The sequence below is a fragment of the Triticum dicoccoides genome, chromosome 7A, assembly GCF_002162155.2.
Source record: "Triticum dicoccoides isolate Atlit2015 ecotype Zavitan chromosome 7A, WEW_v2.0, whole genome shotgun sequence".
In the NCBI taxonomy this organism is placed as follows: Eukaryota; Viridiplantae; Streptophyta; class Magnoliopsida; order Poales; family Poaceae; genus Triticum; species Triticum dicoccoides.
Window position 1 is genome coordinate 728,875,105 of NC_041392.1, and position 14,576 is coordinate 728,889,680.

Sequence of the window (14,576 nt, forward strand, 5' to 3'; positions counted from 1 at the left end):
CCCCCCCTACAAGAGAAGAGAAGATTCTCCCAAAAGAAGAAGTAGAAGAGAAGAATCACCATCGAGGGAGAGAAGGAGTAGGGATGATCGTTATGAACGAAGACCCTCTCGGAGAAGCAAGGATTCGGAAAGGAAGGACAAGTCATCAAGGAGCTACACAAAATGAAGACATCAAGCTCATGTTGGTGAATGGGTATCCGCCTCCGACTCCGACAATCACTCGAAGAGAAGTTATCACTCCGACTCCGAATATACTCAAGATGAAGGTGTTGCCGGTCTAGCACTTGTGTCAACCAACTCCTACGACATATTTGATTCACCAAATGAAGGAATTGGAAGATGATTCATGGCCAAAGGTCCAAAGGTATCACACCCCGAGTATGTTGATTTCAATAGTGATGAAGATGACTTGTTAGGTGATGATGATCTACTTGTTGACAACTCTAGTGATGAATACTATGATGAAACATCAATTAATCATGCTAATTAAGATAAAACGAATGACAATGATAAGGAGAAGATTGAGTCTCTAACTAAAGAACTAAACACTCTTAAGTTAGCTCATGAAACTATCTTAGGAGATCATCGAGAACTTTTAAGGACTCATGAGAAATTACGTTTTGAGAAGCTCAATCTTGAGCAAGAGCATGAGTTCTTAAAGGCAATCAATGATGATCTTCGCAAGAAAAGTTCTTCTTACATTGCCAAGCGTTTACTCTTATCCACTTACATGCCTCAAGTGAAGTGTAGTAACAAGAACAAGAAGGATTCTTCCTCTAGTAGTAATAATAATCATGCTAAATCCAATTTGTTGCTTCTAGTAGTTCTCTTGATTCCACTAATGATTCTCTTAGCCAAGTTACACTTGAGCAAGAAAATAGCTTATTGAAGGGAATCATAGAGAAAGGTGTTTACAAGAGCCTTGCCGGGAGTAAGCAATTCGAGGAAATTGTACGCAAGCAAGGAAGGCACCGGAAGAATCAAGGTATTGGTTTTGAACGAAAGTTCAATGCCAATGGAGTTGAGTGGGAAGAAGATCAATACCCCAAGACGAAGTTTGTTCCTCAACAAGAGAAGTATGATCCTACTTCTTTCAAAGGTACACAAGCTCAAGATGATCTTCCACCACAAGACCATAAGGAAAAAGGCAAGGACAAGCTTCAAGAGGAAATTGATGCACTTGAAGAAGCTCCTAAGGCCTTGGTCAAGTGGGTTCCCAAGACTACATCAAGTTCCACTTCATCAAGTACAACTACAACTCCGAGGATTCCCATCAAGATGGTGTGCACCCTGAAGAAGAAGAACTAGAGAGTTCTTGAGGGTGACTCCGCCAACATACTTCACTCTTATCATTTTGGCAAGAACAAGTGCAATCAACTTCCACATCTTGCACTAGTTCAAGGAGTCACAAACCCTCTTGTTGGTAAGACAAGGGACAAGGTAACCTAATGCTCTCATAGACATCATCTTGTGTGTGCATCACTCTATGTCTAACCCGTGTAGGTATTGAAAGTGAAACTCGCTCCAAAGGATAGCTCCGAATGATCTACATCAACTTAGAGGATGCACATCTTCAACACCTACATGAAGTCATCATCAACAAAACCCAAGGTTAGTTCATCCCTCTTAGAGGGGATCTCACATCTAGGGGGAGCTTTACTCTAAGAATTGAGCTAAAGCAACTCTAATGGTGTGAACACAACAACGCTTTATGTAAAAGTTGTAACCCCACTTGTGCTTAAACGATGAGTATGACCTATGATCAAATGTTCTCACTTGACTCCTAAGTCAATATACTCATATATAGAGGACCTAGTCATCGCCAATTGCTTGATAGATGCTAGAATTGTTTGTGCATGCTTTGCCACATATTTCATTTGTCATTTTATTGTGTGAGCATGTTGGTTGCATAATTTACTCATTCGAGGACATCCACTTGTTGTTTTGATTGGTTGGTTTCTTTTTCTCTTGCCAAGTGGATGGACAAGAATGCGTAAGAACTTTCTCTAGCTATCTATGCTCTTCTCGTCTCAAACTCTATTCATGCTGCATTACAAAGTTTGATCAAGTCAGATTCGAACCACTCTGTGTGAGGAGCACTCGGAGTCCCCGATTCGTCATAGACTTAAACTTCCAAAACTTCTTTGTGCGTTTCGGTCTGACCATTTCATCCATTTCGGTCATACCGAGATCACTAAGTTGATCTAGGTTTTTAATCTCGGTGCAACCGATTTGAACTTTTCGGTCACACCGAGTTGCAGTAACTGCTTGCAGTTATGCATCTCGGTGCCACCGAGTTGTTCCACTCGGTCACACCGATGGGGTTAGGCTATATATACCCATGGGCCAAAATTTGGAAAACTTTCCGAACCTCTTCGCCCGCGCTCAGCTTGCTCTGCCTCGCTGGGTCTCCGGATCGTCCTCCTCGTCGCCAGCCGCCTCCAGTCGCTGGTCTCCGGATCGTCCTCCTCGTCGCTAGCCGCCTCCAGTCGCTAGTCTCCGCCGCCGTCAACGGGATCGTCTCCGCCGTTGCCGCCGTAGCAACTCCATCGTCGAACTAGGGTATGGACTTGATCTTTGTGTTGTTCTCACTCCAATTTCCCAGCACATTGTTTTTCCATGTATCTTTCCACGATTGAGATTATTCTATCCATCGAAATCACTCCGTAGTTTAGTTGTGTATTGAAAATTTAGGATTAGGTTTCCACCGAAACCATCTCGGACCGACCGAGTTGTTGAAATCGGTTCCACCGATTTGGCTCAGGCCATTGCACATGTGATTCTCGGTCTGACCGAGAATTGCAAATCGGTATGACCGAGTTCGAGTCTTTGTGAAACCAGCAGTCTCGGTGCCAGCGAACTGTGACTCGGTCTGACCGAGTTCACTAGTTTAGGTTCCAACAGCTGCTTCGGTATCACCGAGATTTCAAATCGGTAGATCCGAAATGCTTTCTGTGGAAAACTAAAACTAAGTTTTTGATTCATTCTTTTGCAAAAACCTCTGCACTTTGTGATGCTCATCCACTCTACCTCATCTATAATCTATTCACAGGGTCTGCCATCAGTGTTTGCATCATGTCAGATCAGAGTGATAGTCAGAACAAATCTGAGGAGCAGTTTCAGATGAGTGAGGGCACTAGTCCCTCCAGTAGCTCAGATGATGGAAGCAGGAGCACACCCAGCAACTTGCCTAAGGCAGCCACCAGGACCAGAAAGAAGAAAACCTCAGATTCTGAGGACGAGGACTATGTGGCTATTGAGGAAGAGGCCACCTCAAAGAGGAAAGTCCTGAAAAAGGAATATGGCACAGCTGCTACCACTAAGCCAGGTATGAAGCAAAAGGTTCCTGCCAAGAGAGCTCCCATGTCAAAAGCCAGAACATCCACTCAAGAGACTTTGGGATCTGCACCCAAAGAGCAGGTTGTGGCAGAAAAGAAAAGGAAAGAGAGGGTCAAGAAGACCACTGCCAGAGTGCTTGGGAGATCTTCAATAATGAAAGACTCTGAAGAAGAGGAAGAGCAAGAGGATGCAGCACCAGCACCCAAAGCTCAAAAGCTTATGGGAGATGCTATAAGGGCAAGGGCTGTTCCATCTAAGCCTGCTCCTAAGATTGCTGCTCCAGCTCCAAAGCCAAAACCAAAGAGGAGCACCAGGAACATCCCTGCTGAGGAAAAGAACAAGGCCCTAGTGCCTGAAGCTGCAATGGAAGAAGAAGATGATGAGTCACATGTCTTGAGGAAGTTGAAGCCAAAAATTCCAGATCACAATGATGCTCATCCAGTAGCTGAGAACATGAAGATAGGGAAGGATTCAGGATTGAGGCTATGGAGAGATTCAGATCCATATGCCACCAGAAGAAGAACTGATGTGGACTACAAGTTCCATACCAAGGAACAACAGGACTTCTATGAGACAGTGTTGCTTGACAAGAAGCCAATAGTGTGTGACATGAGATGGGTCGATTGGAAATTCATTGAGGAAAATGAGGATCACTTCCCTGGTGTATATGACACCTTCAAGGCGTGTGGAGTGGATGAGTTTGTGGCTCAGAATCTCACAAAGTGGAATGATGAGCTCATCATGCAGTTTTACTCCACAACTCATTTCTACCCAGATGGAAGGATTGTCTGGATGTCTGAAGGCACTAGGTACCAGTCAATAGTTGCAGAATGGGCTCAGTTGATCAATGCCCTAGAAGAACAAGAAGATGACTTGGATGTCTATGCCAAGAAGAAGAAGGATCACAACACCATGGCACACATGTACAAAGAGATCCCAGATGCTGCTCTTGAGACACACAAGTTTGGATCAGTACATTACCTTCTGTCAGGCTTGCCAACAATCAACTGGATCCTCAGGCACACTCTCTTGCCAAAGTCAGGTGATCACAAGATGATCAGAGGTCACTCCATCAACTTGCTGCACATTTTTGATGTTCTACAGAAGTTGTCATGAGCCTAATTGTGGAAACCATAAAGAGGACAGCTACAGATCAGAAGAGGAGTTGTAGGTATGCCCCACAGATCCAGGAGCTGATCAACTCCAAGATGGGCACTGGCACATATCTGCTGGACAAGGAGCACCTGCCCATCTACCCAGACTTTGAGGACAACACTGTGGTGATGGATGAAAATGAACCATCTTTTGTGCACGCACAAGCCAAGAAGGAGAAGGCAAGGGCTGAAAAGGCTGCAAAGATGCCAACCACTGAAGAGACATCTCAGTATCTTCTGAAGAGCAAGCAAGATCAGCTTGGCTACTTGATTGCCTTCACTCTGAGGATTGAGAAGGGATTGGCTACCCTGACTCAAAACCAGGAGAGCTTGGAGAGGATCGTGGAGCAGAAATTCTATGACTTAGATGTGAAGGTCACTGAGATCAGTCAGTCGTTGAGAAACTTCAGGATGAAGTGCAGGAGAAGAAGGGCAAGACAACCACTGATGCTTTTGCTAGAGTGCCCATAGGTCAGAGGTCTGCTGCTATGCCTGTCATAGACACTAGAGCAACTTCGTCTGCACAAGCTATAGCTTCAGTGCCACCAGCTCCAGCACCTACTCCACCAGCTCCATCTACATCGACTGACGTCTTCGTCCTTGGAGTTCTGTCTACACCACCACCTGAAGACCAAGCCTGAGAGTCGATTTAGCACTATGCATTTTTATGAACTTTTTGGTAACTTGTTGCCAAAGGGGGAGAAAATGTATAGATCGTAGGCTTCGAGAGAGAGTGTTGCTTTTGTTCTCTCTTGCGTTTCTCCTTGGTGGTTGAACTTTATTATCTGCTCATTTGAGATACTTTATACTTTGTGCTTGCTTGGATGATCATGTGTTTGATCATATACTACCTTTATGCATGTTGGATGACATTTTCCTTTTATATTCCATATGATCACTCACTTTGCTTGGTGATGAGTGCATGTATTTTAATTATTATCATTTTGAGCGCTCCACCAAGATGTATGTGACATGGAAGAGTAACCCATGATCCTAACTCTTTGTGCATTTGCAGTCCAAAGCAAATCTTAAACTATGCACAAATTTAGGGGGAGCTCTTGCTTTTCACATACTTCTCAAAACGACAATGTTTTTCACTCTTATTATCATTTGTCGAAGCTTTGATGTATATGTTGTCATCAATTACCAAAAAGGGGGAGATTGAAAGTGCAACTATCCCTAGGTGGTTTTGGTAATTCTTAACAACATATAGTTCATTGAGCTAATGCTATTTCAAGACTAATATTTCAGGAAAGCTCAATGATTGGCATGGCATGGATGAGAAAAGTGGACCCCTCAAAATGCTAAGGACAAAGGATTGGCTCAAGCTCAAAGCTCAAGACTCTACATTTTCCATTTTAGTGATCCAAGATCACATTGAGTCTATAGGAAAAGCCAATACTATCAAGGAGGGATAGACAAGGTTGCTTCTTCGTGGACCCTTCGTGAGTGGAGCCCTCCGTGGACTCGCGCAACCATTACCCTTCGTGGGTTGAAGTCTCCATCAACATCGATGTACGATAGCACCACCTATCGAAACCACGACAAAAACATCCGTGTCTCCAATTGCGTTTGAATCCTCCAAACCCTTCCCTTTACATTCTTGCAAGTTGCATGCTTTACTTTCCGCTGCTCATATACTCTTTGCATGCTTGCTTGAATTGTGTTAAGATTGCTTGACTTGTCCAAAGTTGCTAAAATTTTCCAAGAACTAAAATTGGGAAAAGGCTAGATTTTTATTTGGTCAAGTAGTCTAATCACCCCCCCTCTAGACATACTTTCGATCCTACAGGGGGGCATCCGCCGGGTGGAGCGAGCGAGGGCGACGATCGAGTACTCCCCGGAGATGGCGGCGGATGAGTTGCTGCTGCTCAACCATGCGGCTATAGTCATCATCGCCGGTGAAAGAACATGCGGTGCCCCCATGTTTGGTTTTGGTAATTGATGACAATCTCTATGGACTAATGGTTGCCTTGAGTTATATTTGAAGGTTTTGTCCATAGGCTTTTCTTGGAGTACATGTGTTGGTTTCAAGGAGAGTTGGTGTCGACCAAGGTGCTATTCAAGGAATTATCCACAGATTGATCTTGTGAGAGGTTGATCAATACTAAGCCAAAGAGTGAATCAAGTAGATCAACCCACAAAGCGTAGAAGATGTACCGAGAGGGATCAAGTGATCCCATGGTATGGTAAGAATTGTCCATTATGCTTTGTGTACTAACCCATGGTCTTCGTGAGAGTTCTGTGTGGGGTTAGGTTGCCGTGTGCAAGTTCAAGTGATGCATCACAAAGAGATCAAGTGCTTGAAGCTTGACGTCCATTGTGGTGACAATGGACTTGTGAAGATGTGCGGAAGAGTTGCTCACCCATAGTGGACTATGGGGGAGCAATCTACTAGTCTTCACCGAACCAACGCAATCAAGAAAGGTGGTCCAACTTGAGGGAGTCAAGATTGACATCATCTAGCTCAAGTGGACTATGTGCAAGACAAAGGTTTGCCCTTGATAGATTTTCTATTTTACCGGTCTCATAGTGGTAGTTGGGAGACCGGGTTATAGGATCGATTGTCGTACTATCAAGGGGGGCTCTCGATGACTAGCTTGATCGTATCATTCGTAGAGAGCTCAAACCATTGCATCCTTGCATCATCTTTATTGGTTCTCGTTTGGTTCTTCTCTTTGTGACTTTTGGAGCTTATGGTCATCTTGTTGACAAGCTCGGGTTCATCGAAAACGGAGTTCACTTGTATCTTCTATGATGTTTTTGATGATGGAGGTTTTGCCGGTTCTTCTCGGTTGGAGGTTTTGATGCTACTCGTCGTCTTGTATCCAGCAAGCTTGAGTTTGCTCAATTCGGAGCTCATATGCAGAAGTTATGGCAGTTTTGGTTTTTCGTGGAGTTTACTTGCTTTCGTGGAAGTGACATAAGGATGGCGCCAACGGTAGTACCGCTGGGCCGGAGCGGCAGTACCGATTATCGCCACAAGTGGTAGTACCGCTGTACCACAACGGTAGTACCGCCCATGGCCATAAGCGGTAGTACGGCTCCGGTTCCGTGCTGGTACCGCCTCGACTCGAGACGTGGTGTTCTCGTGTCGGGTTCAGCGGTAGTACCGCGGTTACCACCACCCCTAGTGCCGCTCAATGGCCCTCCTCTCTGTTCCTTCTCCCTGTGCTCGTGGTAGGCGTTGTGCGCGGTCCCAGCGGTAGTACCGCCGGGCCGGAGCGGCAGTACCGCTTATCGCCACAAGCGGTAGTACCGCTGTCCCAAGCGGCAGTACCGCTGCGTCCAACAGTAGTACCGCTGGCTCCAGCGGTAGTGCCGCTCATACGGCTCTGCCACGCACTCTGTTTCGCTCCGCTCTCCGTGTTCTACCTCCCGGGCGGTAGTACCGTTCCCCTGAGCGGTAGTACCGCTCGTGCGCGGACTGAGCACATAACGGTTGGATTCGGGAGCTCCTATAAAAGGGGGTCTTCTTCCCCATTCAACCTTATCCTTTGAGCTCGTGTTCTTCCCCCATCGTTGACCTTCTTCGAACTTGCTAACTCTCAATCCCTCCATGGATTCTTGCTAGTTTTTGAGGGAAAAGAGAGAGGAGATCTAGATCCACATTTTCACCAATCACTTTCTCCTCTATGTGAGGGGAACCCCTTGGATCTAGATCTTGGAGTTCTTCGTGTTCTCTTCTTCGTTCTTCCTCTCATTTTCCTCCCTAGCATTTGTTGCTTCGGTGGGATTTGGGAGAGAAGGACTTGGGCACTTCGTGTGCCCTTGCCATTGCATTTGGTGCCTCGGTTTGAGTTCTCCATGTGATATGTGGAAGTTACAAGTTGAGAAGCTTATTACTCTTGGGTGCTTGGTACCCTTGAGCTTGTTCCTCTTGGGTGCTTGGGTGCCCTAGACGGTTGTTGGTGTTCGGGGCTCAATCATTGTGGTGCAAAGCTCCAGGCAAGCGTCGGGGTCTCCAATTAGGTTGTGGAGATCGCCCCGAGCAATTTGACGGGTACCGGTGACCGCCCAAAGTGTACGGGTTCAGTGACTGCCCCCAAGGGTTGCCATTTGTACGGGTTCGGTGACCGCCCTCAAGGGTCCCTTAGTGGAATCACGGCATCTTGCATTGTGCGAGGGCGTGAGGAGATTACGGTGGCCCTAGTGGCTTCTTGGGGAGCATTGTGCCTCCACACCGCTCCAAACGGAGATTAGCATTCGCAAGGGTGTGAACTTCGGGATACATCGTCGTCTCCGCGTGCCTCGGTTATCTCTTACCCGAGCCCTTTACTTATGCACTTTACTCTGTGATAGCCATATTGTTTCTTGTCATATATCATGCTATCACCTAGTAGTTTATCTTGTTTAGCATAAGTTATTGGTGCACATAGGTAAGCCTAGTTGTTTTAGGTTTTGTGCTTGACAAATTAACCGCTAGGTTTATTCCGCATTTGTTCAAGCCTAAACCGTAATTATTCTAAAGCGCCTATTCACCCCCCCTCTAGGCGACATCCACGATCTTTCAGCCGGGGCCAGATCCGACGTATGGCCTAGCTGGATCAAGGAGGCCATCCACAATGAGCTCCCGCAGCTGCCCGAGGGCGCGCTTGCCGTGAACCTCCTCTACCCCGACGCCTTCTTGCTGCGCTTCACCACCCCACAATGGCGCGCAGAGCTGGAGGTCAACAAGACCATCCACTGGCAGGGCACGCCGCTCGTCCTACGGCCATGGAGCAGGTGCTTCCTCACCGAGCTGGTGACATACCACTACCGCGTCCGCCTCTTCATCGAGGGCATCCCACCTTCTGCCGCCAACTGCACCAACATCGTCCGGCTGCTCCCGATGTGCCGCTTCCACACCGTGGCCGTCTCCTCCTCCGACAAGCTCGACTACTTCTACTTCATCATGTACGCATGGGTGGTTAACCCTGACCTGATCCCCAAGGTCATCGATCTTGATGCCATGGAGCCGATCACTGGCGCCTCGCCGCTAGACCAGCTTGGTCTACCGGCGGGTTTCGCTGAGTTCGTCGACGACAATCCTTGGGAGGACCTCGGCTCCCCTCCCGAGGCGCTCAACTCCCAGGTCCTCGTCCACCTCGACTCCCTCACGCACTACCCCAAGCCTGGTGGACGCGGGCCTCCAAACCAACCAGGTGGCAGCGACGGGGATGGAGACGAGCCTCGCTGCCGCTACCCTTGGCGTTGGGGCATGAAGGACAGGCATGCCGTATTCGCTAGGCATACCGCCGGGAACGTGTTCCAGCGGCTAGGCGGCGCTGCCTCCTCTGCAGGCGGCAGAGGCCGCCGTCTTCCCCTCCTCGGAGCCGGCGACGCCATGGCTGCTCCATCGGACATGGCTGTGTTGTCTGCGTCCTCTGACTGTGGGCCCCATCCGCTGGGGGGGTGGGCCTGCCTCCAAGCTGGTGGTGGATGCTGGTGGGCCACGCGGCCCCACGCCTCATCCGGCCGCTTACGGGGCCGCCCAGTTGCCCCTGTCGACCATGGAAGACGCTGCCCCGCCCGCGCCCTCTGTCGGTGGGCCTATGGTTTCTGCTCCTGAGACCGTCACGGGCTGCCCTACACTACCCTCGGGGACGGTGCGGCCTCTGGGGGGACAGGAGGCCGATTGCCCAATCGGTGATCCGCCTGCTCACCTGACACCGCTGCTGTCAGCCCTGCCGGTTCCCGACACGCCTCTTCTGCCCTCCCCACCTGCGACAACTGCCACCACTGCTTCGACAAAAGTTGGGCTCAACCCGCCCAACCCAGAGATGGCCTCACCTCCACAGCTGCAGGGCTCGCCATGCCAAAGGCTACAGGAGTGCTGGACACCGGCGGGCCCGCCTCCAGCGCTGACGCCGCAGTTACCACTCTCCACCATCCCCGTGGCTGCTGCGATAGAGCCGGGCCACCTTCAAGGCGCTGGAGGCCCATCTGCGGTTCCTAGCGGGCCGGACAGACTGAAGGAGTTCCTGGAGGCCATTGCATCGTCAGTCGCTCCTGTGCTGCTGCACGGCCCTGTCTTCAAGCCCGTTGCACCACCCAAGCGCCAGGCGGTCAAGGCGGTGGCCACGGAGGCGGTTAGGCGCAGTGGGCGCCTAGCTCTGAACACCACTGGGGACTCGATGATGACCATGGCGCAGAAAACGGTCTTCCGCCGTCTCGGAGAGGAGTTTGACGAACCAGTTGCAGATGTTGCAAGCCTCCTTGCCCGCTATGTTGCATCATTCCAATCCCCCCTCACCACCGACCAGATCAAAGCCCTCACGGACTTGGCCCTCAATGCCACAGCTGGGAGGAAGAGGGCAGGGCATGTCGCTGCCTGAGTGTGGCCGTTGTTCTGTTGTATTAGTGATGTGTTAGTTTCCATGGATAGTTGCAACTTTCTGATTTGGAACGTCAGGGGGCTTAACTCCCCGGCACGTAGATTGGTAGTTTCTGATGTGGTCCGTCAGCACTGTTGTTTGATGGTTTGCCTGCAAGAATCAAAACTGCAATTTGTGTCACCCAAAGATGTAGTTGACGTCTTCTCGGCCAGATGTTCTACATTCGTGTTCTTGCCTTCGGTGGGCACAAGTGGTGGCCTGATCACCGCTTGGGACCCCAACCTCATCTCGGTGACAAGTTCAACCTGCAACCGCCACTTCATCTCCACTAACTGTACCAATAAGAAGACTGGGAAACAATGGATACTGGTGAACGTGTATGGTCCCTAGTCGGCTGCTGAAAAACTTGAATTCCTTGCTGATCTAAAGGCTATTGCTAGTACGGCCACGGGCCCGATCATCTTTGTTGGGGACTTCAACCTGATCGCCCGGATGTCTGATAAGAGTAACACCAGAGTTCACAGGGGTTTGATGAACGCTTTCCAAAAATTTATGAATGATGCTCAGCTCAAATACATGTACCTGCATGGCAAGCGGTACACTTGGTCCAACGAGCAGCAAGCGGCAACGATGGTGAAGCTTGACCGGGTACTGTTCAGCGAACCTTGGAGTAACTGGTACCCTAATTCCCTCCTGCAAGGCCTATCCTCTGTAGTCTCTGATCACACGCCGCTTCTTCTCAATGCTGACCATTCCTTCAAGCATTGTAGACGCTTCCGCTTTGAGAAGCATTGGATTAGATGGGAGGGTTTTCGTGAGGTGGTGGCACAGGCATGGAAGCTGCACAATCCCCCCGCCGACCCCTTTGCTGCATACAACACGAAGCTCCAGGCAATTGCTAAGGCCCTCACACGCTGGAGTGCCCAGAAAACGAGTGATATGCGATTGCGAGCATCAATAGTATCTGAATTAATCTTCCAGTTGGATGTAGCGATGGAAAATAGGAGCCTAACTGCGGAAAAAACTTCTTTTTGCAAGCTTCTGAAGATGCAGCGGCTGGGTCTGGCTGCCATGGAGCGCTGCATGTGGCGGCAATGCTCCCGCTTCCTCTGGCTCCGCGAGGGGGACTGTAACTCTAGATTTTTCCATGTCAAAGCTACTGCGCGACGAAGAAAGAACTTCATCCCTTCTCTGTTGATTGATGAGACAGTGATTGCAGACCAGCAAGCCAAGATGACAGCTATCCATAATCACTTCCAGGCCCTCCTTGCTGCTTACCAGCCCCGCGCCCAAACTATGAACCTAAGAAACATCCAATTCCCTGAGGTCGAGTTGGGCCCGATCGACGAGTCCATCACCGAGGAGGAGGTGAAGGCAGCGTTGTTCGACATCAACCCGGAGAAAGCGCCAGGGCCGGACGGCTTCTCTGGATTGTTCTTCCGTGCCTGCTGGGGCATAATCAAGGAGGATCTGATGAGAGCAGTCTGCAAATTTCAGTCTCGCAACACACAAAACATGCACCTCCTCAACTCGACATTCATGATCCTAATTCCGAAGCATGGGGAGCCAACCATCCAAACAGCTTCAGACCAATAAGCCTTATACATAGTTTTGCTAAGCTCCTTGCAAAGATCCTAGCACGAAGGCTCCAACCACTAATGCCCAGTCTGATTCTGCAGTGTCAAAACGCCTTCATCAAGAAACGCATCATGCACGATAACTTTGTCTATGTGCAAAGCCTGACCAGAGCACTAAAGCAAAAACACACACCTGCCTTCCTACTAAAGCTTGATATATCCAAGGCATTTGATTCGACCTCCTGGGAATTTCTGCTCCAGCTGCTTGCACACAGGTGATTCAGAGGTCGATGGAGAGATTGGATATCTGCACTTTTGTTAACCTGCTCCACAAAGGTGTTGGTCAACGGGGAGCTCTCTGCTAGGATTGACCACAGGAAAGGATTTCGCCAGGGTGACCCACTCTCCCCTCTCCTTTTCGTCTTGGTTATGGACTGCCTGGCCAGGCTCATGGACAAGGCAAGCACCGATGGAGTTCTCACCCCCTTTGAGAATCAGAGCATGAGGTTCAGAACTTCAATCTATGCTGACGACGTAATCATCTTCTCCAAGCCGCTAATCCACGATGCTACGGCGTCAACGCCATCCTCAAGCTGTTTGGACAAGCAACGGGCCTCCAAACCAACTTGAACAAGAGCAACTTCTACCCGATCCGTTGTCAGAATTTGGACACCTCACAATTGCAGGAGACGCTGGGATGCACCCAGGGATCATTCCCTTGCACGTACCTGGGCATGCCCCTGTCTGACAGGAAGCTATGTAGGGTGGACCTACAGCCAAACATTGACCGCCTAGCTGGGAAGTGCTCTGGATGGAAGGTTGACTTGATAAACCTGATAGGCAGAGTGGTGCTCGTGCGATCGGCCCTCTCGGCCATGCCAACCTTCCAGATGATTGCAATACCACAAGCGAAGTGGCTAGACAAGAAAATTGACAAAATCCGCAGGCCCTTCCTTTGGGCCGGCAAGAATTCTGTTTCAGGAGGAAAATGCCTTGTCAGCTGGAAATCTCTTTGCAGACCGACTGAATTTGGGGGGCTAGGCATCTCAAACCTCGAATTCCAAGGGGCGGCGCTGAGGGCGCACTGGCTTTGGCAGCAAGCTAAGTTCCCGGACAAGCCTTGGGCGGATCTACCTTTTCCCTCTGACAAGCTCTCCGCTGCCATCTTTACCGCAAGCACTGTAATTGTTGTAGGATCAGGGGCATCGATCTCCTTCAGGCACTACCACTGGTGGCAAGGTACACCGCTCAGAGATCAATTCCCACACCTATACTCACACAGCAGAGGGCGGAGGCTTTGCTCCTGGCAGCCCTTACGAACCGCAAATGGATAGCATGCATTAGAAGCAACCCTACTACCCAGGTGCTTGCTGACTATGTGCATGTATGGCACATCGCTTCCCAAGTGAACCTCTCGCCGGGGCAACCTGATGACATCCACTGGAAGTGGACTGCTGATGGTCAATACTCTGCTAAAACAGCCTACCGGATTCTTTTCCAGGGCATGATCAGGGCCAACTACAACTTGCTGATCTGGTCTTCTAGGACCCCCCCCCCCCTAAGTGCCAGATGCATGCATGGCTGGCCATTCAAGGGCGCCACAATACAGCCGACCAACGGGCAAAGAAGAACTGGCCTCACACGCCAATTTGCACCCTGTGCCAGCAGCACCCGGAGACTGCCCTACAGCTATTTGCCCAATGCTAGTTCTCCAGGTCGGTGTGGCAGCAGATCATCCAACGCTTCAACGCCAAAATCACGCCTCCATCGGCCATGGAGCCCTCCCTTGAAGACTGGTGGTACCGCTTTGTCAAATCCCTATCCCTGGTTGGCAGGAGGAAGATCAACAGCCTCGTTATTTGCGCCTGGTGGTGCATCTGGAAGGAGAGAAATGCTCGAATTTTTAAGCACCGATCGACAACGGTCGATGCGGTTTGCTCGCTCATCAACGAGGAACTTCGGCTCTGGTGCACGGCCGGCCTTGTCGGGGCAACGTGGATGCCACCTAACTAGAGACTGCGCACTAGTCTACTAACCTGGCCGCCGGCCTTTATTTTCGTTTTCTTTTCATTTGTAGCTGTCCATTAGTAGCTACTAACCAACCTGACACTGTAACCCGGCCGTCTCGGCCTTTCTCTTAATGAATGAAATCAGCGCTAGCTGTTTTGAGAGAGAGAGAGAGAGAGAGA